The 18762-nt window shown below is 38.5% G+C and overlaps 1 long non-coding RNA gene across 1 annotated transcript in view; it reads right to left on the minus strand.

Annotated features, from left to right (window-relative positions):
• Positions 1-18762, minus strand: part of LOC135298658 (uncharacterized) — a 501452-nt gene that overhangs the window by 37389 nt on the left and 445301 nt on the right. The window contains exons 39-43 of the long non-coding RNA XR_010360690.1: positions 17974-18049; positions 13230-13343; positions 3459-3618; positions 2922-2985; positions 2173-2295 (exon numbers count right to left, since the gene is read on the minus strand). This is a non-coding gene — a long non-coding RNA (uncharacterized LOC135298658). The remainder of the gene's footprint in view (positions 1-2172; positions 2296-2921; positions 2986-3458; positions 3619-13229; positions 13344-17973; positions 18050-18762) is intronic.

Genomic DNA, 18762 nt, shown 5'->3' on the forward strand with positions numbered 1-18762 from the left:
TCAGGACATTTTGATCTTCCAGTTATAGCTAGGGACTTTGGCAGGAAATCATCTTTTTACATGCTCTCATAAACTCTCAGAAAGTCTGGTTTTGGTTCGCTCTTTCTGCTAAAGAACACCAATAGTTTCTCTTTGGTTTCCCAGTATGTGTTTACCAAGATGATAAAGGCTGCAAGACGGATGGAAAGAAACTTGGTTTATTTTCTTTTATTTTGGCAGTGATAAGAGCGTGGAGCCCGTTATAAAACCAGGAGAAAAATAATTGGCATGTCCCAGTTATTTTTTATACACAGGCACACATGAATGCATGCACACACAGATTTTAGGGTTTTTTATGGGTACCTCCTTGACTTGCAGCCAAGCCATGTCAATGCGAGCCAGCTCATGTATTTAATTGTATCAGCATATAATGGCAGACAGATTTTCTTCCTTTCTGCACTGCAGCACGAGAAGCTTTCCTAGGAAAGCTTGTTTTTTACTAGGAAACAGGAGAGTGCCTGGTAAAAGAAGTAAACCCCCCTGCTTCCATCATCCAAGAGAGATTAAAAACACAGACATATCTAGATGATAAACTGAAACACAGTATCGTGCCCTCTGTGTAATTTATGGAATACATGCCTGAACTAATAAACGCCTCAGGGAATAGTTAGTGGTGAGTGGAAGCCTTAAGTGCAGTGGTTACATTAAAAGCAGGCTAGACTAGCTAATGCTTTGCTTTTAGGTACAGGCAACAAAACAGAAGCTGCAGTCCAAAACTCAGAAAAATCTGCTGAACTTTCAGCCCTCTGTGTCTCTGTCTCCCTCTCCACAAACACACAACCCTCTCAGTAAATTCCAAGCAGGAAATAACAAAAGATTGCTTGGAAAACACAGATATTACTGTTCTCTTATTATGGTCAACATTCAGCAGAATATGCAAAATAATACACTTTATGCCTTTTAGGCTTGAAACTGACATGAAGAGGACAAAAAGGACTGCAAGTTCTTTATCCAGCATGTTGGGTTGAAGGTAAGGTCACTTCTTGCCAGCAGGCTATGACTGACTCTAATTAACCATTTTTTATACCACTCATCTGGGGCTGGGGAACGTGTCATTAAAACACAGGAAACATTAATCTACAGATTAATGCTACAGAACGAAAACTTTTACACAATCTTTACTCAACAATTAAAAGGAGCTTACACAACATTAACCCTTGGAATACACCACCACCTAGTAAGAGCTCCAAGTGGATGTTATTCTGATAATTACCTGTTTCTTCATCAAGCCACAACAGTTTTGCACCAGTGTGAGGGTACTTATCCTAATACTGCTCCATTATTTTGCCTCCATACTTACAGACCTTAAATTAGGGAATTGGCTATGTGTATTTACTGCATTTTTGACTGTTTGGATGAAACTTCAAATGTTTTTCAGAAAAATGGTGGGTGATCACTCTGTAAACCCCTACGTTTCGGGCTAGTCAAGAGCCCAGTATATACTGTTATTTATTCATTATTGATTTTTATCAAGCACTGTGGTCCATCTTGAAGCAATTGCTTTGCTGTGTGAAGGCATCTCCATGCTAGCTCCATCTGCTTATGAAACCAAGTAATGTTTTGGGGTAGGGGGGTAGAGACAGAGGGGGATTTATGGATGGACACAGATTTTTATGCTCTTGTCTGTTTACCAGAAGTATGCAAAATTTGCTGTTGCTTCTGAGGTGACATTTAGTTCTTGCACTGAATCCCCCCATTTATTCTCTTTCCTGTCTGTAAGGAGTTATATTTAAATTCAAACCCCTTAAAAAGGGGTTAATAGAGACTAGAAATGGTGTAACTAGTAACATTCATTTTGTCTTAGGTTTGATATATCTATATACCTACAGATACCACATTCAGTATTTTTGTAGGTATGCAACTGAATTTGAGGACATTTTCTTTATATCGGTACCTATATATGAATAGATGAAGAAAGACAACATTTATACTTAACATTTCAATCTGCACTTTTAGAAATGCAGCACACAGTTTCACCAGTAGCATATTATCACTGCTCCTACTTTTCAGGTTTTTTCATAACAAGAAGTCTGTCATCCAGTCCTCACTGTTACAAAAGCATTTAGTTAAACTAGTTAAACAAGTTCAGATTTTTTCTGGAACCACGTTGGAAATATTTACAGTAAAACTCACCTGGCTTCAAGTATTGTTCCAAAGTTGAAACTCAGCCCAGTCTTGGAAGTTCACAAAGGTTCATTAGCTTATTTGAGCAAAACCCAGGCTCGTTTTCAAGTAAACTTTGGCTGATATTTAGTTCTAGATAAAGGGCACAGTATGATAGTGATACGATTAAAATGGCTTGAATGCAAACCCTCTGTTCTCTCTTGTGAAGTGGAAGAGAAACATTATTGTTTTGGTTACCCATTCAACACTCATAAAATCGGCCGCTCGCTTTTGGAGGGAGGTTTGCTGCTCATGCTCACAAATACTCACTGAGCAGCCAAAGGATTTACACAGTCAGCTAAAAAAAAATACAAAATGTGAGCAAGTGAAAGCATGGCTGGTTATTTAGGGAGTTAAAGTGTCTCCAAAACTGGAAGGAGCAAACTGTGTTCTACCTTAGCGAGAGACAAAAAGGGAAAACAGCATCCTCCAAATCCTTACAGACTTAAAAATCTATTCCACATCCTTCTCATCACTTGACAGATTTAGAAATTAATTGTTTCTTATTGTCCATTAACCCAGTGACCCGGATTTTACTGCAGCTCAGATACAAACAAAAATCTTCCAAATCAGATGGGAAGGGAAGATCCTTAATGAAGTTTAAGGACACACTGAAACCTGTTCTGTCCTACCATGCCATATTGCATGTCACTAATCTGCAGAGAGCTACAGCTACTTTGTCAGGATTAAACAAGGGAGGAATGAGAAAGTGTTATTACCTCCTCTGAGGCTTCAAATCAGTTTTCAGACTGCTGGGATGACCCTGGCCACCTTCAAGGCTCCCTGGAGAAAAGGAGGAAAGGAAATTAATAAATAGGGGTTCATAAAGATGGCTGCAGCTCTAAAGAGCATCCACTGCTCTTTTTTCATCCCATAGTATATTGTGAAGAAAGACTGCCTCAACCATATGAAAATGTAATAAAATGCATATGTTTCTTTTATATATGGAAAAGGTATGTAATTAGTTTTAGTTTAAAATAAGAAAAAATGAACTGGATGAAATTGTGCTCACAATAAAAGAGAAAAGAGCACTTTTTTTTTTTAAAGAAAGGCTCTTCTTAAAAATTCCTAGTAAAACAAGCAGATGGGCTAATTTCACTTAAGCTAAAAATAATACACAAGTGGAGAAAGCCAAACTTGAGCCTCCCTTTGTAGGGAGTGTCAGGTATATATTTAGAGGGATCCACATTTTCCTTGGCAGCTTGGGAAAGGAATCAAAGGCATACCTTTGCTGCCTAACAAATCATTATCTTTACCTTTACTGCTTAGGAAAAGAGGACCAGGAGTCTCAGTTGAGTATTGAACCTTCTCGTTGTCCACATAGTTTTCAGTTCATTCCCTGGCTCCACTTTGGAGTCTTCCAGCCAGCTCTCTTCCAGACAAATGTGGACTGGAGAATTTTACTCCTGGTGCAATCTGGATTGAAGGAGGGACTGCTTCATGACTCTGGGTCTAGAAGCTCTATCTTGGTTTGTGCTTAATGATATAAATACAACGGAATGGATTTTTCCAAGGCATGATAATGTTTTCAGGGGGCAAGAAAGGCTTTTAGGAAACAGCCTTTACCTGTGCCTTTATGGCATGTTAGAAAACCTGGTGCAAGTTTAATTTGTATATTCAGATATGACCAAGTCCCAGTATTACTTCTCAACACTGCTCCTCTCTTTGACAGGTAAGTCAGAAAATCAAGGAAACATCACAAAATTCCAGGTTTGATTGTGGATACTGCTTGATAGAGTGCAAAAAGACCTTCTACTTAAAGCATAGAGCTGTTCTTCCTGAAAATGTGGAATACACCAGATTTTGGGTTCCTCCTAGTCAGCTACTTTTAATTTTTCTACTTAAACAAGGGAATTTTGTCCCTTTCAGCTCAGTCTGAGCTTTTCCTTATATTTTCTCCCCCCTGACCTGCTGAGGAGGGAGTGACAGAGCAGACTTGGTGGGCACATGGTGTCCAGCTCAGGGTCAACCCACCACACAAAACCAAGCAACCAAAATCACTGGGTTAAGCATGAGGAGGAAGGGGAAGGGAAAAGGGAAAGGGCAAAGAGAGACAGAGGAAAGGAGAAGTGGAAAAGGAGATGGACCTTTTGGAGATGTGGTAAAAACTGACTTGAAACAATACTTATAAAATCTAAACCAAAATTAATCACAATCTCAAAAACATGGATCTTCCATATTTATACCAGGTTGCCCTTTGGAATATAATCCCATTTTAAATCATGACTATGCAGAGGAAATAGTACTAGGTACTCTAATTTCTATTTATAATTTAAAGTATTTCTGAAGTGAGCAATCCCTGAGTGAAGAAAGAATGTAAACTTAGAATATGTGTTCAGTAACATTTGCTTAGTGAAAAAAAAAATCTTTAGAGTTGCTACTGTGGCTCACTATTAAATCTGAGTAGCTGGGTCTGAATGATTTATGTGCTAAGTTATTAAAAGTAAATCAAATAAATGCATGGGAACACCAGTCAGTCCTTTTGCTCTTGCTAAATCCCCCTCAGGTTATTTCTCATATATCAGCAGTGTGGCCAAGCAGGCTGCAGGACTGTGCAAGTGTCATGATAATATTTTGGCATCTCCAATAAGCAGTGACAAAGGGGAAGACTTTTGACACTCTCAAAAAGTGTTTTGGAAGTGTTTATTCATATAATTATGACAAGTTTATTCATATAATTATGACAAGTTGTGTTAATTAATGCTGAAGTACCCTTTTCACCTTCCCAAAATTACACTTATCTTGGTGTCTTGAACATTTTCAGGATATATTTGAGACCCTATGAAATATATTTATGTACATGAAACATAAAATAGCCTTTCAGAGTTGCAGTCCTGCAGTCTTAGTCTATTTTCTTCTTCCAAGTTTCACGGTGATTAAGTTTCAACATCAGTTTCCTTAATGAGTCATTATATCTGAAAACGATTTTACTATAATTCATGTTGAATCGCAGAATGAATCACAGAATGGTTTGGGTTGGAAGGCACCTTGAAGATCAGCCAGTTCTAGGCTCCCTGCCTTGGGCAGGGACAGCCTCCTCTAGATCAGGTTTGCTCAAGTAAAATGTGTCCCTGACCATGACAGGGACATATTAAAGTTAAGGTAACCAAGTTTAAAAGACTTAAAATATATCTTCAATCAAAAAGCCTTACTGGCATCGTCTCAGGCTTTTTCCCAATGTGACTATTTTGCACAGAATATTGCAAACCATACATAAATTACATTCATTTTTATAAGGATATCTTTCACATTATGTTCTCTGTTGTGGAAGCTTTCCCATACACAAAGAACTTCCATTATATTTTACTTTATTCTAATCCCAGTTATGCTTGTCAGGATTCATGAAAGCTCAGTGCACTCATTCAAGCTGTGAGAGAACAGACTTTAGAGGGCTATGCCTTTTTAGCCTGCTTTTCTTTCAGGTTCATCTATGATCAAATAAATAGTTTGGGCCCATGTTGTTTCTCAAGGAGGCTTACAAAGAAATTGTCCATATTTAGGATCTCAGCCAGTGAAATAATTTCCCTTTCACATCCTTTCTTACTGGAATACCAAGATGGAAAATTCATCATATTTGCTGAAGGAACAAAACATTATTTTCATGTATGAGCATGCTCCCCAGTTAACCAGTTCCCGTGGCTGTCATAGACACACAAATATCACTGGTTTATGTCACTAGATGTGTATTCTGACCTGGAAAATTGTCACCATTTCTAAATGGAGATGTAACTATCTGTGAAGCTGCCTCAAAGAAGTCTACCCATCACTTCTGAAGACACATCTCACAGTGCTTTGCAGTGTGACCTGTTTATCACACAGGACTTGGAAAAATGCACGATTAAAGTTATTTGTTTAGACATTGTGTTCCTACTCCTATTGTCACTTCTCTCTAAATTCACAGCTAACCTTCATACTCTAAAAGTTATGGAGTTATTTCTGAGGACCAACATTGCCAAGCATTTCTATTTCCTGTTATTTATTAATAAAAACAAGATTTTCACATAAAAGGGATGTTACTTCTCAGTGTTTTCTTTCCACATAAAACTTTGACTTTCTTAAAAACCAACAAAACTCATTAATATTCCAACATCATTTTCTTTCACCTCTCCTGGTGTTCCTTGTAAGTTCAGTTGGTTGGTTTGTATTCACAAGGATCAGGTTCTCAGCTAGACTGCAAAATAAAAGTTACTGGGAACGTTCGTGAGGGGGCCATCATTCTTCTCTGAAGGCCAAAAAATGGCAGATGAAAATGGCAGTACATTTATGCCAGCACATTTACCACAGACAGTTCTCTTAAGGAATCCTCACATAAACTGCAGGCAAAAAAGACATTCCAGCTGAAATTTTCAGTATTTGGATTGCCTCTAAATCAACAGACAACACAGAGAAAACATGTTCTTATGCTGGAAAAAAATACTTAATTTTAAATATCTTCCGTTTTCCTATTAAACAAAATAGCACTTTCATAAAATAAAATAGTCATATTAATGAGCCTTCTGTAGTGACCAACAGGGAAAGAGCAAAAAATCAAATATGGAGTTATTCTTATTGATTCTTATGTCATTACTCCCGAGGAATAGCCTGCAGATACCATCTGCAGGTAAACCCTGGAATTAAACTGACACAAACTACATCCCAAGATCACCTCCAAGTTCAAATTCAGTCCTCTCCATTCAATTTTTTCCAAGCTACTTTCAAATTCCAGAAGAAACTTTAAAATCCTCACAAAATATTAATGTTATGATGGAGAAAAACAACTATTTACTAGTGCTACAATTCATTTCAGATGCTGAAAAAGCTAACTTGCATTTAAAAAACCCTGGAATTAAAAAAAAAAAAAAAAAGTGACCATTGGGCATTACAAATGATATATAGCTAATTCTCTAAGTCTTTGGAAGTTCTGAAAAAAGTGCAGGCTGTCTGTTCCCTTCCCTACAATCAGAAAAGGTTAAGCTGTTCTCTGAGCCACTGATTTTTGGGTCAGTAAAGTAAGAGCACTGCTAAAAATGAATGGTTTCATCTTTCAACAGGAAATGTCTGCCTGGAGTAAGATTTTCTTTCATAGCAGCCCTGGGTTTATGGTAGCAGTGGCTTACACTGCAGGGAAAGTGAGGGAGAGAACAAGTACCAGGTATTGTACACAAAATTGGATGGAAAAGCTGGACAACTTTTTTCCCTTCCATTCCAGAGGGAAAGCGGTAGGTGTTCTCTAACACCGCCTAATTTATTTACAGAAATGTTTAAGGTGCTCTTTTCTTGAGCACAAGTGAAATCAAGAAACATGAGACAGTTTTCCAGACCTCTCTTAGTCCAACAGCAGTTTCCCCAGGGATACCTTCTCCACACCACTCTAAGCTCTGTCTCCTGTCCTTTTACCTGCTCCTACATAAAATTCTTTCATTTTTTCCCTCATCTCTCCCACAGACAGGCAAACAATCCAAAAACAGAGGCTGGGAGAGCTGTTCTTGCTTCTAATTGCCTTCAGTGAGCCTTTCCTGCATTCTGAGGCCCTATATGGGTGACTGCATGCCACCCTTTTGGGTGGCAGCAACATCTTTACAACAGTTTCATTTATTTTAAGGCCCTAAAATTGCATTAGCACACTAATTTGCTTAGGTTTTCGGGAAATTTAGTTTCAGCTATAGAGTTTATTTTTCTTATTTTGTTTCTTGTATTTAAATGTTCTTTCCTATATTTTAATAATGCATTTTAAAGCACTGAAGATCAATAAGAAAAGGGTATTCCCCAGAAAGCAGGACTATATGAAATAAGCAGAATACCTAGAAAGCAACTTTAGACTAATAGCTATCACTTGTTAAAAGGGAAAAAAAATTAACCAGAAGGGAATGTTGTTATCTGAAAAATTCAGATGATTAGCCAGGAAAAGCCAAGAATCTTTTCAGAGTCACCAAGATGAACTGTAGATTTTTGAGAAACTGCCACTCTATTCATTGATTTAGTGGTTTCTCATGCTAACAAACCTCAGAGCATGAAAGATAAGGCTCTCATTTCATTAGTCACCTCCAAAGCACAGATACAACTGATGTCTGTATGGGCACAAAAGAAAATCAAAATACACCATGGGTGATTTTCATGAGGCAATGGTACTATTTTTTTTTTTTTGGAGCCCCAAAAGCAACCAGCTGTGTTAACTCTATATGGATATCTCAAAGTTACAGTAGCAACAACAGCATTAGAAAATTCTGACACTAAAAAAACGCTGAGGTAGAGTTATCTCCACTTTCAGGATGGAAGTCCTGTTCAAGCCCAGCTGGACTACCAGCTCATTTGAAGCTTTTTGCTGAATTTATATTGAGTGCTAATGATCTCCAGCTAATTCCAGACTGGAGTTAAGAGCTTACAACAGAAACTGACCTTTGCTGTCCCAGAGGAAGAAAGGGAGTGAAATTATTATCTGAGGCTGTTTGTAAGGTCTGAAAACCCACTTAATGGATCAATAAATCAAACAGTGAATGAAGCTGGTTTAGAAAGCAGGTGTGTGAATTCTAGTACTAAATAGGTGTTTCATGTAAGAACAGTGTGGGTTATGTTAGACTGAATGAAATCAGCTGAACTGTGTCCTGTAAATCCCTAAAGCAGGATGACATTTGTTCTAAGTTCTTGTGAGAACACAGTAAAACACCCTTGGATGTGTGGCTTGAGAAAATGTGACAGCATAATGTACCTATAATATCTGGTGAGTTTTAAAGCAGTGCAGTAGTAACAGATAAATGTATGAGTATTTATAAAGGTAGATAAGTCAAGGGCTGCCAGGAAACATCAAAGTCTGTTTAGTGCTCACATTTAGGATATTTTCTCATTTAAGACTGAATAATATATCACTGAACGACCTTCAAAGAAAATTTATGGACAGGACAAAAAGAGGACCAGCTTGCTTAGGAGAATTAAAAGAAAGTGAAGCCCTAAACCTCATCTTTCCTGTCCTGCCCATGGCATGGCATAAGGGAACTCCAGAAAGAACTGCTTTTCAAAGTGATATTCAGCTTGCCAGCAGATAGAGAAAATTACCACAGGAAATGCTGCAAGAGCCACCCACATTATCCCAAGAGTGCTTCACTAGTCCATTGGTATATCAGTGCTCTTCATTAAAAGAGTGGCGTGTAAAAAGATATCAATATCTGTCCTGGAATATTTTTAGATGTTTTAGTCAGTTTAGGGGTTTTTAATTATTTAAATTTGCCAGACTGGGATTTTTGTTTAAAAAATGGTAGAAATAGTAGAGAAAACAGGCTTTCTCCCTGACAACATATAATACTGTAGTTTATGTAAATTTGAAAGACACTGCATGTTACAATGTGCTGTAGCATACCACAATGCTCAGTGTTCACTCAGCAGAAAGATTTACTCAGGAAAGTCACAATTTTTCCAACTCTTCTCATTACATGTTCATGTATTGCAGTGGAATAAGGCCAGAGCCTTAGTCCATTCCATGTTAAACAAATAAACACAGAACAAGTAGGTAGCACAGAAACTTATTTTTCACGTCACAGATCTCTTAAGACGGAGTACACATGAATGTGCCCTTGCCCCTAGAAAACTTTGTAACAGCAGTCTGGAGTATAATTCTTGTGGCAAAGCCAATTCCAAACCCATACTCACTGATATCATCACTACAGCACCTTCCTCTGCACAAATTTGTCCCAGACAGTACATTTTTGAGCTAAATCCAATAATTATCCTGAAATAACATTTTCCAAACGTTTCCCAGTCCATAACAGGCAGTGTCTAGTAAAGCATTTAGTATAACTTTGGTAGAAGGAAACCTGTACTTCCAGTAAATCTTGCTAAGCATTCAGAAAATATTAAATTGGAAGGAACTGTTAGTCTGTTGGGATGTGATAAAAAATCAGTATCAACCTAGACAATTACAGAAGTTGCTTAGCATCAAATAAAGTCAGGTGCAAAATGCTTAGCTTAAATCAGGGAAATTATATGCACAAAGCCAGAATGAAGAATGATTAAGCAGCAGCTGCTAAGAGGTTTTAAGGAGCACCATGGATCACAAGCTGAACATAAATCAAAGTTGTGTTCTGTGGAGAGAGCAGGCATCACATCAGGATGTGTTTTACAATATTGCCTGAGAAAGGCTGGAGATGGAGCCCTTCCTGTGACTGTGCCAGGAGGCTTCTGGACGCCTGCCTTGGAAACACCACACTAGGAACAAAGTTCACCATTTAGAGAGTCTGCAAAGGGATGGTGAGAGTGAGAACAAGCGATAAGGGGAAGGAGATGAGGAGACAGGGGAGGGGGAGAAAGGAGAAAGGAAAGGCTGAAGCTCCTTAATCAAGAGAAAACAAGATGAAGGTGAGAGCAGTGTTCAAATAACAGCTCCTAAACCATTTGGACTACCAGGAGTAGACAGACACGAAGTTATGGAATTAAACTTCAGCAGCAAAGATGAGTTATGCACTGGGGGGAGGCTAATAAAGCTATCAGGCAGACCCAGGGAAAGCACGGGCCCTCCATCACTGCAAGCCCTGAAGACAAATGTGTTAAGAGACACAGACGTACTTGATTCTCCCACTGGGGCAGGAGAGACCTCAGCAGGCTCTTTGCAGCCTTACATTCAATTATCCTGTGATTCTACAAAACTATTGCCATCACAGCATTATTCGTCTCTTTAGAAACTATGCAGCCACTACTGGAATAAAATAAAGGGAGAAGAGGGGGTGATGAGTTTTTTTAATAAGTTTCTCGTGATGGATGCAAGTCCCTGATAGGCTCCTGGGTGCCTATTAAGGAAATCTCCAGATGGATACAAGTCTAATATTTCCCATTTTGTCTTCTTTTTTACCCTCACTATGATTATTTAGATTCCATTTTGTTTATACTAATCTTAGTGCATCACATCCTCCACTCCAGCAATTTTCAAATACATCCCCTCTGAACAGCCCAAGAGATCCCCTGCATGATAAAGAAGTGCCAGGAAACTTTTTCTTCTTCTTTTTTTTTTTAATGAACATGTTTTTGAGTTAATAATATGCTGAGGGAGCAGCTGCACTCAGCAAAACTCCAGCTATAAAACCCTGAAAAGCTTGTGTTTCTTTCACATCATACTGCAGCCAAGCCAGCTGAGCCTACATCTGCCTCAAATCACTGGCAGGTAAAGTTTGTGTCTCACTACAGGGATGTAGTCCCACTGGGTTATTTTATTTATTTGAAGCAGAGCAAACTGAAACATTTGGTTTAGCTTGAAATCATGTTTCTCCCCAAAGTTCACATGAATTTCAATGGATTTTTTTTTTTTTGCACTGTTTTGTTTTGATGTGCCTGTTTTTACTGTGTGTGCTGCATACTTGCAGCCACAAACAAAAGCCATAAAACTGGTGGGGGATTGCCATGGCTGTTTGTGCTGCCATGTGCTTCAAGGACCATGACAAAGGAACGTGGCTCTTGGTTTTGTAAATTCTGAAACACAGAAACTCAAGGTGGGCAGCACCAAGCCAAATTTGAGTGAGCAAACTAAAACTGGTGGGGTATATACACATAGAAGAGCAATCCAAATATCTCAGCTTTTCTCTTTATCCAACTCTGTTAGCTTTTACTGGTTTTGATGCTCCTCTTGCTGTTTGCATCCACGTTCCCTTAAATCATTTCTGTTCCCATAAATCCCTTCTGTATTGCCAACACTGCATTGAGTGTGTCTTTTCAGATTGTCATTCCAAAGAAACACTGTGAAAAACCATTTTCCAAGGTCTTAAATCATGCCTGCACATACCACCCAGCTGATCTGGGGAGTACTGCTTGACCAAATCATAGTATTCAAGGTTAACAATGCCAGTTAAATCAAACAGGATTTAAGGATTTTTCTGATCTGTTCATCTACACTTTTGAAATTATACCTTGTGCTTATCTTTCCACATGAGAGTTCTATATTCTGGAGGTACTGAGTCAATGCATTTAGCCAGAAACAAAAATCATTTAACATAGGAACTTCAACAATTATCCTGGAGAAAATAGACATCAGTAAGTTTGACCAGGTCTGTTAATTACATATATCAGAAGCCACTGACGGCAAATATTTTGTTGCTTCTTAACTGCTTTGAGAAGAAAAAGTTTAAAATGACTGAATAGATTTCATTACATGAATGAAATCAAAAAATTAGTGCACAATCGCAGTGGAAAGACCCAAATAAAATACTTGCACATAGAAAGAGAATTAATTTTGCTTGTGTTTATAAATAAAGCATGTAAACAATTGATTTTGGACTTTGTAACTCAGTGGAAGTGAGGGTCAGAAAGCATGAATTAATGCCATCAGATGCAGCCACTGACCTACTTAAATTAAAAAGACAATTTTGACATATTATCAAGAAAAACAGTAAAAATGAAATTGAAACAGAAAATTAATTTTCTGCTCCTTTTAAAGTATTTGTATGAGCTCAGCTTTGAAAGCAGACCTCCTGCAGCTTTTTTCTGACTTTCATGGCACAGTAATTCATGACCTAGGGATGAATGACAGCTGCTGGCTCTGCTCAGAACACTGACGGTGGCTACCTGGAGGCCAGTGCACCTGTGACCCTGCAGTAAAAAAGAGATCACAGTGCACAGAGATCACAGCTCAAGCTGCATTTGCTGCAGATATTAGTAGGAAAAATAAACAAAAAATACAACATGAACTGCATGTATAATTTGGCAAACATAAGCATAAAAGTGCCAAACAATCTTTCACTGTCATGGACTCACAGAAATATCAAAGACTCAACCAGTCTTTAGTTCAGGAATACTGTGAAATGTATTTTGCTCATCCTTCACACATACTAATCCTCTGAAAATTCTCCAAGGGGTAAAATCATAGAGCCTCTCATTAAGGATTGTTTAAAAGCTTAATTATATGCATAGCTGTCCAGAGAAATCCAGGTGGGATATACTTTGTGTCATTTAGTGTCATCTATACACGTGGCTGACATTTTGCCTTTTCCCCCTCTTGCTCCTCATTTATATCACTGTATCAACCATTAGGACACAGATCCTTGCAGATGAAGTCAAGAAAAAGGTCTCATTACCTTACTCTGTATCCTGTCGCAGTTGAGATGGCCATGGTACACAGAGTGTCACCATACAATCCCAGAAGGCTTTAACCCACGCAGAGTCACACCACACCACTTCAAATTGTGTGCCTACAGTTTGAATATTGAATGATATTATTCCTTCAATAAGTATCTGTAAGAAATATTAGACCACACATCTTTTTTACTGTTACTTCCACCACCTCCAATTAACTCCTGATCTATTTATAGAACCATTGCTTTATACTTTTTATGCACATTTTCCCAATTATTTGACTTATACTAGGGCATCTGATTTTATTCCTATAACCCTGCTCTTGTACTTTTTCATGATTCCTTTTGGATTTCCAGGACCGTGATTTATTACATACACTTTCTCTTCTTGTCACTTTTGAGATTAAGGTTTACTTACCAGAAAGTTTGTGTCTTCTCCTGGTTCCTTTTCCTTATTTTCCTTTCATAGACCTGGAACATTGCAACCCTAATTTTGCTAAAATAGGCTTTCTTGAATCCCTGAACTGTCTGATTCTGATGATTTACATTTTCTTTTTTTTTTCTTCTTCTTTTTTTGGGATGGGGATAAATACTTATTAAGGATGGGGGTAGGTATTAATTTTGCTAATGAAAACATTTCCAATATGACATGTTGTCTTCTGTAGTGAAAAACTGTGACATGTATCTCACTGCCTGAACCCCTGAGTTTGCAAAACTTCCTTCTTCATGTTGTAACTCACATGTGCTGACATTAAAAAAGCAAACAAGCAAAGACCAAGGATGTGTAAGAGACAGTTCTTATGGATGTAAAAGGAGAAAGGGCAAGGTAAATATTGCCTGACAAATCCTTCCCTGACTACCACCAGTGGATTCACAGTGTGAATTATAGAGCACTTGCTGTAATTTGCTTCTTAACTTTCAAAAAAACTTCTTTTGAGACATTCAAATTGACTGCACAAAAGGTTTATGGCATTTATTTGCCATTGTACACATGAAAATGTACAACAATTGCACAGATGGGCAGTTTCATGTGCTTTTCATTAACTTTTTTTCTTTTTAAACACACCTTCTTTGCTCGAGCTAGTTTCTGCTGGTTTTGTTTTACGACATGATGGTTTATAAAACTCCTGTCAAACCGTGTTACTGTTTGATCATGTTAAGAACAATCAGGGTAAGTGTTGCCAGTTCCAGTTTTCCATCCCAGCCAAGTCACAGTGTACATATGGTGCAAGATGTAAAGGAACACAGAGACTGATTAGCGTGCAAAGTGCAATGCAGCAGTCTTTACTATTCATCATTAATGTCAGAGTGGATTTGCAGAATCAAGACACTTCTCCCACAGCCATAGCAGTTTTGCACATAACCACACAAAGAAAAGCCAACCAGAAATTATGCAACATGTGCGAGCATGGTCTTCAGCCACGAGCTCCTTTTCAGAAAGGGAAAGATTGTTCCTATCACATTTTCTTGCTAACTCCTCCTAAAGATTCAGGAAACATATGTCAGAACAGCTTTCCTTAATTCAGAGCAAATTCAGAGCACTGAACTTTCCCAAGCATTTCCTGGAAAAGCTTCACTACCTGAAAATGCTGCTGCATCTGCCCCAGAACACCTGAAGCCCTCTCTTTAAAGCTTGCCACAAAAGAGATGAAGAAGATCACTGCCATCTTTGGACTTCCTGTAGTAAATGGAAGTGGATTTTAGGGAAAAAAGAGGATCACAAAAAAAAAACAACCAAGGCCAGCAAGCCAATCTCCTGAAGATCCTAGAGACCTCCCTGTTCTCTTTTGTCTTCTGTATTTCATAGCCAAATCCCAAGCGTTCTTTCTGATTGTGCTTTGCCTTTTTATATGGGAAAAATTCAAATTCAGATTAATCTCTACATTATTTGACACTCACCCAGGAAATTCTTTGTGTACTTTAACCATTCTGCATGTGCAGACATTAGCAAAGAACACGTGCTCAATAGCCTCAACAGTGTCTCTTCAGCAGGAACTTTCAGAAGTGAATCCTCATGAGATTGCTCACAGAATGACAAATTTTAAATACCTTTCTTGACAGGAAAAAATGTCATTTCAAGCAGCCAATGCACTTGTATGCTTGACAGGAATGAGCAACAATTTATAGCACATTGCCTGCTTCACTGGTTAATATAAGAAACTGACACCTATACATGTCAAAATTCATACAGAGCTGTGTCACCAGAGGAATTGTTTGGGGAGCACTGCAGCAGGCACAATTCCATCACAATCTCCAAAAAGTGTGCATATCCACCCCTTCTGTAGGCAGTCTGGCTCCCTGAAATCACTGAGGACCCTCTCAAGAAGATCTATGACTTTTTGGAGAAGGTGGAAGACAGAAAATTCATAGGCAACAAATTAATAAAGAAGGCTCTCAAATGACTTCTGTACCAGATGATGTTCTGGAAGTGCCCAATGAACCATAATCAAATATATATGATTAACAGAAGGTGACTCCAAATATATGGAAACCAAATAAATACAGTGGCTTGTAGCCTCATCACTTTGCCTCATGAGCCAGTCAGACCTCCCAAGTTAAGCAGTGCTGAGCCAAGTGTGAATTTAAATAGGAGACCCTCCAAGGAAATCTGAGTGCATGTGCTGAAGGAAAGAGTGCTGGTAGTCCTTGTCTGTCTGAGTTACTACTGAGCTAAGGCACTTGCATAATGCCAACAACACAGGACTGAAGCTGTAGAAAGAAACTCAACTCTTTGAACCCTAGCTCCTAGAGTTTATTAAAAGTCCCTCAAGAGTATTTTGAAAATTAATGATGTCCATGTAGTGAAATTTCATAGTAGATAATTATAATACAACAAATATCCTGGCAGTTTGGAGTGGATACAGCATTTTCTTTCATTTCCTCCCTGTTAAGTTTCATGAAGTATTACTGTAAGGAATTACAAAGTTCTACTCAAGAGGTGAGTTCACTCATGTTCTAGTGTTAAATAAAAAAATATATTGTAGCATAGTGTGCTGGAATCACATTCATTATTTTTTTAAGCCCTACTTCTTTGAAATTTGTTTCTCACTCACGAAGAGCATAGTAAGCAAATCTCTTTGGAGGACTTGGTAATGCATGAAGCCAACTGAGGAACTCGTGACTCTTAGAGCAGTTTAATCTGGAAGGGTTCTCAGGAGTTCATGTTGTCTAATGACCTGCTCAAAAAGAGCCAACGCCAAAGTTAGGTCTGGGTGCCCAAGGCCTTGTAATTTACATGCACAAATAATACTCTCCCAATTTCATGCATCATGTGGGAAAAAAATAGCTAGGAAGAAACTGTTGTTCTTTACTTGTTTTGGGAAAACCCTGTGCTATAGCATTCCACACATTCCTGTTTGAATGTTGCCCCATTTTGCTGGCACTTGAAAGGTTTTGTGCTTTCACGGCGTAATTCAATGTGATGAAAGTTATCATTAATGCCAGCAGCTCAGAATGCTCACTGGCATGAGTCTGAAACATACAGATGAATTCAGGATTAGAGATAAAGAAAACACAGAAAACACCTCAAAACTTTGAGGCATGGTCATATTGTCAAGAATAACAAATGAGATTTTGACACTCTTCTAAAAACTGCTGGTAATTGATTCCCATGACATAGGCATTAAACAAATACATTCATATTTCTGGTGCCAAGTGTAATGCCAATTACCAGTATATTGAATTAGATTTGTAGATGTTCCTGCATAGAAGAGGCAATTAGCAGTACCTCAGGCAAAAAAAAAAAAAAAAAAAAAAAAAAAAAAAACCAAAAAAAAACCAAAAAAAAAAAACATACATGAAGAAAAAAAGGTGGGAGAGAATTTTGGATTTGTACACAAAACACCACCCAAATTACTTCTATTCAGTACATTTGTCCTTTACATAGCTACAATACAATACATGGATTATTCATTTGCTCATCCTTTATTAGTCCTAAAAGTGTTCTCCTCACTGCAAAAGCACAGAGACAGTCTGGGATGTAAGCTCCATCAGCCAGACTCAGAGGAGCCAGAACACACCAGGAATCTGTGGGATGGGATCATTCAGACTGGTTTTGTGCACGGTTGCATGCATTTTGCTGCTTAATAGTTCTTCAGATTGCTGTTACCATGGGACAAAAGGAACTTTTTTAGGAGCACTTCGAGTGAGAAACGGATGATTCCTTTGGCTATGACTAATGTAGGATCAGTAATACCTAGCCAGAACCATTTCCTGACTTTGTACCAGGGGAAAACCTAGGGTGCATCACCTCCCTGACCTTCCTGTCCTGGCTGCCATGGAAAGAAAGGGACAAACGTAGGCCAGAAGGTCTGTGGGTGAGGTAAGACAAGGAGGTTATGGCATGCTGCAATCAGCACTAGCCCATACTCGGATTTTGTGAGGACTGGGGCAGTGATAGCCTTCCTGAACAAGTAGCCTAGCAAGGAAAATGAATGGACATTGTTAAAAGTTACAACCAGCCCATGGCACAGACACTCAGCTAGTTCACCTCTTCCCACTAACACAGATAACCAAACCAGCAGCAGTGACTAAAGTGTGCTTGAATCCAAATTTCTCAAGTAAGAATATCTGATTCTATCTCAGCTTCCTCACATCTGTGTAATTAGGCCTCTGCTTCAACTTGCTGAGTCCATGAAGTGTCATTTGCATGAGCTCAGCAAACCTTTGAGGCACACCTTCCTGACAGCAGCCACAGCTGACCACCATGCCTGCCAAGTGGTGACTGCCAATGCTTGCTGCTCCTTACCTTTTGTGCCATTTGGACTGGCTCCTCTTCTTCACTTCTGCTCTCCAGCTCCAAGAAGTAACCTGTAATTCATCAGCTTTGGGGAAAATATGTGTGATCTCATGAATCCTGGATGTTGTAAAATATTGTTTTGTTGGTAGGAGACAGAGGTCTGTACACCATTAGACTAGTAAAACTCGCAATTTTCCAGGGGTTTGCCAAGCAAATCCTGAATGCCTCAAATCTTCCACAGTCTGTTTGATATATCAGGAGGGAGAGACACTAAACTATCCATGAGGGTAGCTAGCACAGATCATAGCATCAAATGCATGACATTTATACACTATAAACTCACTTTAAATACCCTCCTACAACAAGTACTGTAACATTAGAGAGGGCAAAGTTGGAGAATACTGATTGTGACCATGTGTAGAACAAGGATAATTTATTCTTAGCTTTGTATTTCTGTTCTAATGCAATACTACCACCCAGCACACATGCATATGGATTTCTAAAACATTATGTTGTATTTTAAAAAGCTGCCATAAGCAAGAGCCAGAAAACGAATAGGTGCATGTTTGGTTTACCTCATGTTAGAGGTGCATAATTCACTGAGGGTAGGGAAAACTTATGTTCCCTTAATGGATTCACATGAATTCATGTTTTCCTCTCCACCCCAGGGTGCAATTTCAAAATTTATTCCATTATAATAACAGGCTGTCAATACCTCTGTTTCCATATTGTAGAAATTGGCAGCCTTTGGAAAAAAGCAATTAAATCACTGCCAGCATCATCAGAGGTCTTCCACTC

This window comes from Passer domesticus, chromosome 4 (assembly GCF_036417665.1).
Source record: "Passer domesticus isolate bPasDom1 chromosome 4, bPasDom1.hap1, whole genome shotgun sequence".
NCBI lineage: Eukaryota > Metazoa > Chordata > Aves > Passeriformes > Passeridae > Passer > Passer domesticus.